The 7906-nt window shown below is 38.6% G+C and overlaps 1 non-coding gene across 1 annotated transcript; it reads right to left on the reverse strand.

Moving 5' to 3' along the window:
- Window positions 1-3544: 3544 nt before the first annotated feature.
- On the reverse strand, window positions 3545-3675 carry LOC138379339 (small nucleolar RNA SNORA24). Its single transcript, XR_011232106.1, has one exon. It is a non-coding gene; the product is annotated as a small nucleolar RNA SNORA24 (small nucleolar RNA).
- Between the last annotated feature and the right edge of the window lie 4231 nt (window positions 3676-7906).

A 7906-nucleotide genomic window follows, 5' to 3' on the forward strand; every position in this document is an offset into this window, starting at 1 on the left:
TTAGGTGATGATCAGGGAAACCAATTTTCTGGTGAGTACACGTGATGCTTGTTTTTCCATTCTTGGGATACTTCACTTAATATAATGGGTTCCAACTCTCTCCAGGAGAACCATAGAGATGTCGTATCTTCATCATTCCTTATAGCTGAGTAATATTCCATGGTATACATATACCACAGCTTACTAATCCAATCATGTATTGATGGGCATTTGGGTTGTTTCCACATCTTTGCTATTGTGAATTGTGCTGCTAGAAAGAAATTCTTAACCACACAGGTAAGCCAGAATTAGCCATTTCAACAACAGTAAGAGGTCTTGGAAGCGTTGCCTTTAGAACACTTTCAAACTGAGTATATCTCTGGTTTGAAATTTTACCGCAGGATATTCTCTGTGCACATCCCAAGATTATATTTCAGATAAAAAATGACAATATTCTTAGGGAAAAAGCTTTTTTTTTTTTTTTTTGAGACAGAGTCTCACTCTGTTGCCCAGGCTAGATTGCCGTGGTGTCATCCTAGCTCACAGCAACCTCAGACTCCTGGGCTCAAGCGATCCTCCTGCCTCAGTGTCCTGAGTAGCTGGGACTACAGGCATGTGCCACCATGCCCGGCTAATTTCTTTCTATTTTTAGTAGAGACGGGGTCTCACTCTTGCTCAGGCTGGTCTCGAACTCCTGACCTCAAGCAATCCTCCCACCTTGGCCTCCCAGAGTGCTAGCATTACAGGTGTGAGCCACCGCGCCTGGCCAGGAAAAAATATTTTGTTAGTTTAAAAATATCCGGGTTTCAGTATTTATATATTTAAAAAGCATAGTATTCATCAACTGATGAATAAACAAAACCTGGTATATAGATACAATGGGCTATTATTCAGCCATAAAAACAAATGGAGTACTGACACTTGCTATAATATGGACAAACATTGAAAACATTATGCTAAGTGACAGAAGCCAGACACAAGACCACTCACATTTTTTATTTATTAATATATGAAATGTCCGGTACAGGCAAATCCATTGAGACAGAAGCAGATTAGTGATTTGCCAAAGGCTAGTGGTGACAGGGGGTTTCGGGACAGCTAAAGGGTATAAATTTTCTTGTGGGGTGATGAAATGTTCTATTAATAAAACGAGATTGTGATGGTTGTACATCTCTGTGAACGTACAAAAACCATTGAATTGTGCACTTTAAATGGGAGAATTGTATGGTATGCAGATTATATCTCAATAAATCTGTTACCAGAAAAAGCATGATATTCTGGAATACTAGAATCCTTAAAATTGAGACTGCAATTGCTAAGAGGTGAATCTCTTCATGGATTGAGAGACTAGACTTTATAAGCGTTCAGATTCCTTTAAGACAGAGGAAGCATGAGAATTATAGAATTTCGGTCTGGCATACTATTTTCAAGCGCCAGTTCTGCAAAATCACAATTCATTGGTGTGGTGGTTTTCACTTCACAAATGCTAGCAGTAGAATCAGCAGACCTACAGTCTGGTTCTAGTTATGCTACAGACTAACGGCACGAACTTAAGAAACTTTCTCAGCCTCTTAAAACCTCGGTTTCCTCACCTGGAAAGTGAGGATAAATAAACTGGGCCTTCCTCGTACGTTTGTTGGGATGATCAGATGAGATGACAGATGAAAAAGTCCCTACAAGTGTTATGCAAATGAAGACGGTACACTTATTATTAATTTGGCTATTATAAGTAATAACAGCAACTCTAGTTTATATTGAATTAAGATGGTGATTTGCTAATCTTATAAAGACTTAATTCTTATTCCACCCAGTACCCCCATAATATGCTGAAATAAAAAAAAAGACTCAATTCTTTAAATTTGGCCTTATATGAACTAAACATGTCTTATATACTAAGTCCTCTTTGTATATTTCTTATTGGTCATTGGTACCAAAGGATACATATTTTTGAGAAATAACCTGGTAATATGTAGAATTATGAACACTTAGCTTGGGTCTATTACCTATACTTCTTTTATCCTCATGTGACCTATATAACTAGTCTGATAAAACTGGTTTTCTTAGGTGAAGATGTTTAACTTGGTCATCTAGCTATTTAACTTGATCATCTTTGCAGATGCCAGTCTTTTTTTTTTTTTTTTTTTTTTTGAGACAGAGTCTCACTTTGTTGCCCAGGCTAGAGTGAGTGCCGTGGCGTCAGCCTAGCTCACAGCAACCTCAAACTCCTGGGCTCAAGCAATCCTCCTGCCTCAGCCTCCCGAGTAGCTGGGACTACAGGCATGCGCCACTATGCCCGGCTAATTTTTCTATATATATATTTTTAGTTGTCCATATAATTTCTTTCTATTTTTAGTAGAGATGGGGTCTCGCTCTTGCTCAGGCTGGTCTCGAACTCCTGACCTTGAGCGATCCACCCGCCTCGGCCTCCCAGAGTGCTAGGATTACAGGCGTGAGCCACCGCGCCTGGCCCAGATGCCAGTCTTGAGTTCCAATCCACCTTGGTAAATATTTGATTGAACAGTGCAGAAATTCACCGGTAAACAATCTATACCCATTTCATTGTTTAGGCCTAAACTCATCATGTCTAATGCGGAAAGAGGTATTCCTAGCCAAAAATTAAAGAAAGAGTTGGGAAGTTTTTTTTTTTTTTTTTTTTGAGACAGAGTCTCACTCTGTTGCCCGGGCTAGAGTGAGTGCCGTGGCGTCAGTCTAGCTCACAGCAACCTCAAACTCCTGGGCTTAAGCGATCCTACTGCCTCAGCCTCCCGAGTAGCTGGGACTACAGGCATGCGCCACCATGCCCGGCTAATTTTTTGTATATATATATTTTAGTTGTCCATATAATTTCTTTCTATTTTTAGTAGAGACGGGGTCTCACTCTTGCTCAGGCTGGTCTTGAACTCCTGACCTCGAGCGATCCACCCGCCTCGGCCTCCCAGAGTGCTAGGATTACAGGCGTGAGCCACCGCGCCCGGCCCAAGAGTTGGGAAGTTATGATTCCAAATTTCTACTCCTGACTCTAATTTTGCCCCAAGCAATTAACATTTATTTACATTTCCAATATATTCTCATAGTTTGAGCAAGTACTCAAAACATTTCATAAAAGGACTGCCAACATTCACAGAAGCAGTTGTTTGCTCCACTACAAGTAAAATTGCATATTGGAAATATTCTTAAAGCATTTAAAGAGCATTTGGCCATCAGAACAGAGCAAGTTTTGAAGGAGCCACTTCCTTTAACAGACAACAGAAATCAAAACATTTACCTCTGAAACAATGTTTTCCTTGGAAAGGAAAGTTTTGGCCTTTAATATGGCAACAAATGGGAGATTTAAGAAATGGAAACAAATGAAAATAAGGTTTCTTAGGAATTTTCTGAGAAGAGGTAAAAATTAAGTCAATGTCTGGGCCTCGACTCAGATCAATATGTTGCTTGATCTTTTTGGACTTACTTAGCTAAGGGTGTCAACGTGGCTCCCTTGTATTTTACATGCTTTTCAGGATTTAAACAATAGTTTAGGAAAGTTTGCCCAATAACCGACACCTTTTGGATTTTTAATAGTGAAGAATGTTACTTGTGCAAGTCAGAATCTGATACCAATTAAATGGTGACAGCTTTGCCAATAAACAAGAATATGTTCTTCCATGGCTAGGAAGGGAGACCGCCACAGCTGACAGGCCCCGAAGATACATGGAGGCTTTTCAGGATTTATACATACATCTAAAAGGTTCCATGATGCCAATCTAGCGTTAAATGAGATTATAATATATTAGTCATAAGAATTCTTTTGGCTGCAAATGATAGAACCCCAACTACAAACTAGTTTAAGCACAAAAGACAATTTATTGATCTATGTAATTGAAAAATCCAGGGGGTGGATATTTCTTCAGGCATGGCTGGATCCAGATGTTCAAATGATGTCATTAGGAATCTGTCTCTTTCTGTATGTCAGCTTTGCTTTCATCATATTGGTTTCATTCTCAGGCAGGCTCCCTCTGCAGCCTCAGGTTTACCTCACCCTTATAATTAACTTACAGTCCAGTAAAGAAAATTTCTACCTTTCATTGGTTTCAGAAAGTCCTGGGATTATGTCTCATTGCTTCAAACCTATCACAATGGCCAAGGGAACAGAATACACTGATGTACTAGGCCTGGTTTACCCTCCTGAAGTAGGAATTTGCTGGCAGTCTTGTTCGCATCACATGGATTTAGAGTGGGACAGGGGAGGTTCTTTGTAGAAATATTAAAGTACATAGGTGCTAACGAGGCAGGCAAAAATAACTGATGCCCCCTAGGTGCATGGCAAAGAACCTAGTAAAATGTGAAACTTGATAAAGCCCATTATACAATCATATTTAATCTATACAAATTGCGAGGTTGCCACTATCCTTATTCTGTAAACAAGTTGTTGTTTGGTAATCCTTTTGCATGTCAATAGACTTCCTAAATTCTGCATAATCTCTCAAAACGAAAGGTAGTAAGGATACCTTCAATTTCATTGCCTACTTCCACTTTCAGCATTTCAGATATTCTAATTTCTCAAAACCTGTGCCTTATGTATGATAATGACATACTATTTTCCTTGTTTCTCAAATTCCCTCTGTTCTACTCAAGGGAGGTGAGATTTACACATTTAGGCAAATGGCATGAAAATTTACCACATCAGTGACTGGAGAGAGGAATTCGGTATAAGGTAGTTTATCCTTAGACTTTATCCAAGGGCATTAATGGAATACCAAGGGGCCTTATTTCCAACAGTGTTAGTTACATTATAAACCCAGTGGCAAGGACCCCAAAGGCTGCACTATAGAGTAACTCAATGTGGATGGATTTGAATGTGCTGTGCAAATTGGGGAAGACTGAGTCATGGCTATGCATTTTTCTTTTTCAGACCTGAGAAACCCTGAGATTAGTGTTCTTTTGAATAAGGATTGGCAGTAAAATTAAGACTGTTGTTCATCCATTATCACTTTATTCATCCGTTTGATTAACCCACATTTTAAGTGCCTACTATATGCCGAGCCTGGGAAGACAGTGCTTAATAAGACAATTTTCCCGTCCTCAAGGACCTCAGAATCTTTCTGGATGACAGAACTGCAAGCAATTGCAACACATGATGAGAATCAGTACAAAGGAGATAGGACAAAGGGACATGAGAGAAGGCACCTGGCTCCGGCAGTCTAGCAAAGCTTCAGAGAGGAGGTAGTCTTTTTCAATGGCTGCATAATTAACAACCCTATGGATGACACAGAAGGAGCTCATGTAAGCTCATTCTCTCTCCTCTCTCCCTCTCATATTTGCCTGTCTATATGTCTGTTTGTCTATTTGTCATCTATCCACTCAATGTTTATTCCAGCATTCTTTCCATGCTTATAGACAGCATATAACCGAGATTATATTGCACCATCATCTTGTCTGCAGAGAATTCAATCAATGTAAAAAGGTCATGACCGTTTTCTTGTGTCCTTAAAAATCCTTCAAGAATGTCATTTAAAAAATTAGACTTTTTTTCTGGCCGGGCGCGGTGGCTCACGCCTGTAATCCTAGCACTCTGGGAGGCCGAGGCGGGTGGATCGCTCGAGGTCAGGAGTTCGAGACCAGCCTGAGCAAGAGTGAGACCCCGTCTCTACTAAAAATAGAAAGAAATTATATGGACAACTAAAATATATATATATACAAAAAAATTAGCCGGGCATGGTGGCGCATGTCTGTAGTCCCAGCTACTCGGGAGGCTGAGGCAGTAGGATCGCTTAAGCCCAGGAGTTTGAGGTTGCTGTGAGCTAGGCTGACGCCACGGCACTCACTCTAGCCCGGGCAACAGAGTGAGACTCTGTCTCAAAAAAAAAAAAAAAAAAAAAAATTAGACTTTTTATTTTAAGATAATTCTAGGCCGGGCGCGGTGGCTCACGCCTGTAATCCTAGCACTCTGGGAGGCCGAGGCGGGTGGATCGCTCAAGGTCAGGAGTTCGAGACCAGCCTGAGCAAGAGTGAGACCCCATCTCTACTAAAAATAGAAAGAAATTATCTGGCCAACTAAAATATATATAGAAAAAATTAGCCGGGCATAGTGGCGCATGCCTGTAGTCCCAGCTACTCGGGAGGCTGAGGCAGAAGGATCGCTTAAGCCCAGGAGTTTGAGGTTGCTGTGAGCTAGGCTGACGCCACGGCACTCACTCTAGCCCGGGCAACAAAGCGAGACTCTGTCTCAAAAAAAAAAAAAAAAAAAAAAGATAATTCTAGATTTATAAGCAACTGTAAGAAATAATACAAAGAGATTCTATATATTCTTTACCCAGTTTCCCCCCATGGTGATATCTTGCAAAACTATAGTACAATATCCTAAGCAGAATACTAACATTGATGGAATCAAGTTACAAAACAGTTTCATCCTACAAGAGAATGTTACTTTTAATAACTGTTTAACAATCCATTTTATGAATGTGTCATAATTTATTTGTCCTGCTATTGTTTGACATGTAGGTTGCTTCCAATTTGGGATTATAATTAATAATGCTGTAGAGAACATCTTTGTATATAATTTTTGGCCAAAATCTCTGTTTATTTTTGTAGAAAAGATTCCTCAGGTCAAAGTGTATATACATTTTAAGGTTCTCAACACTGATTGCCAAATTGCTTTCCAGAAAGATTGTACCAACTTATGCTCCTGCAGTTCATGAAAGTGCTTGGCTTACCACACTCACCAATGTTGAGTATTAAAAAATTCTTTGCCAGTTTGATGAATGAAACGTGGTATCTTAGGATTTTTTTAATTATTGAAGGTAAATATTTACATATATTAATATATTAGATTTTTGCATTTTTCTCTTGATAGTTACCTGTTCTTTTGATCATTCCTGCTTCATTTTCTTAATTTATAAATACTCTTTACATATTAAAGATGTTATTATTTTTAGCAGCTTTATTTAGATAAAATTAAAACACCATACATTTCACCCATTTAAGCTCTACAATTCAATGGCTTTTAGTTTGTTTAGAGTTAAGTGTCCATCAGCACAATCAATTTTAGAACATTTCATTACCATAGAAAGGAATGCTACTGCCCTTAGCTGTGACCCCCAATCTTTCCATCCTTTCTATTCCCCGGCAACCACTTCTCTACTTTTTGTATCTGTATATTTGCCTATTCTGGATATTTCATATATGTTCTATTTCATGGATCATATATTATGTGGTCTTTTATGACTGGCTTCTTTCACTTAGCATATTGTTTTCAAAATTCATACATGTTTTAGCATGTATCAGAATTTCATTCCTTTATAAGTCTGAATTCCATTATATGGATATACGACATTTTGTTTATCCATTCATAATGGATATTTGAGTTATTTCTTCTTTTTGGATATTATGAATCATGTTGCTGTGAAGATTCATGTATAAGACTGTGTGGATACATGTTTTCAATTCTCTTGGGTAGAAAGCTGGGAGTGAAATTGCTGGGTCATATGGTAACTCTATATGTAACTTTATGAGGAACTGTGAGACTATTTTCCACAGCAACTGGACCATTTTACACTCCTATCAACAATGCATGCATGTTCCACTTCCTCCACATTCTTGCCAACACTTTTTATTGTCCATCTTTTAATTGTAGTCATCCTAGTGGGTTTGAAGTGGTATCTCAGTACGGTATTGACTTTCATTTCCCCAATAACTAATGATGTGGAGCATCTTTCCATGTTCTTATTGGCTATTTGTATATCTTCTTCCCTATTCAAATTCTTTGCCCATTTTAAAATTGAGTTGTCTTTTTACTTTAGACTTGTGGTAAGAGTTCTTTATATATTATGAATACAAGACTCTGATAAGATACACAATTTACAAACATTTTCTCCCATTCTGTGGGTTGTCATTTCATTTCCCTGGTAGTGTCCTTTGAACCACAATTTTAAAAAATAATTTTGATATG

This window comes from Eulemur rufifrons, chromosome 30 (assembly GCF_041146395.1).
Source record: "Eulemur rufifrons isolate Redbay chromosome 30, OSU_ERuf_1, whole genome shotgun sequence".
In the NCBI taxonomy this organism is placed as follows: Eukaryota; Metazoa; Chordata; class Mammalia; order Primates; family Lemuridae; genus Eulemur; species Eulemur rufifrons.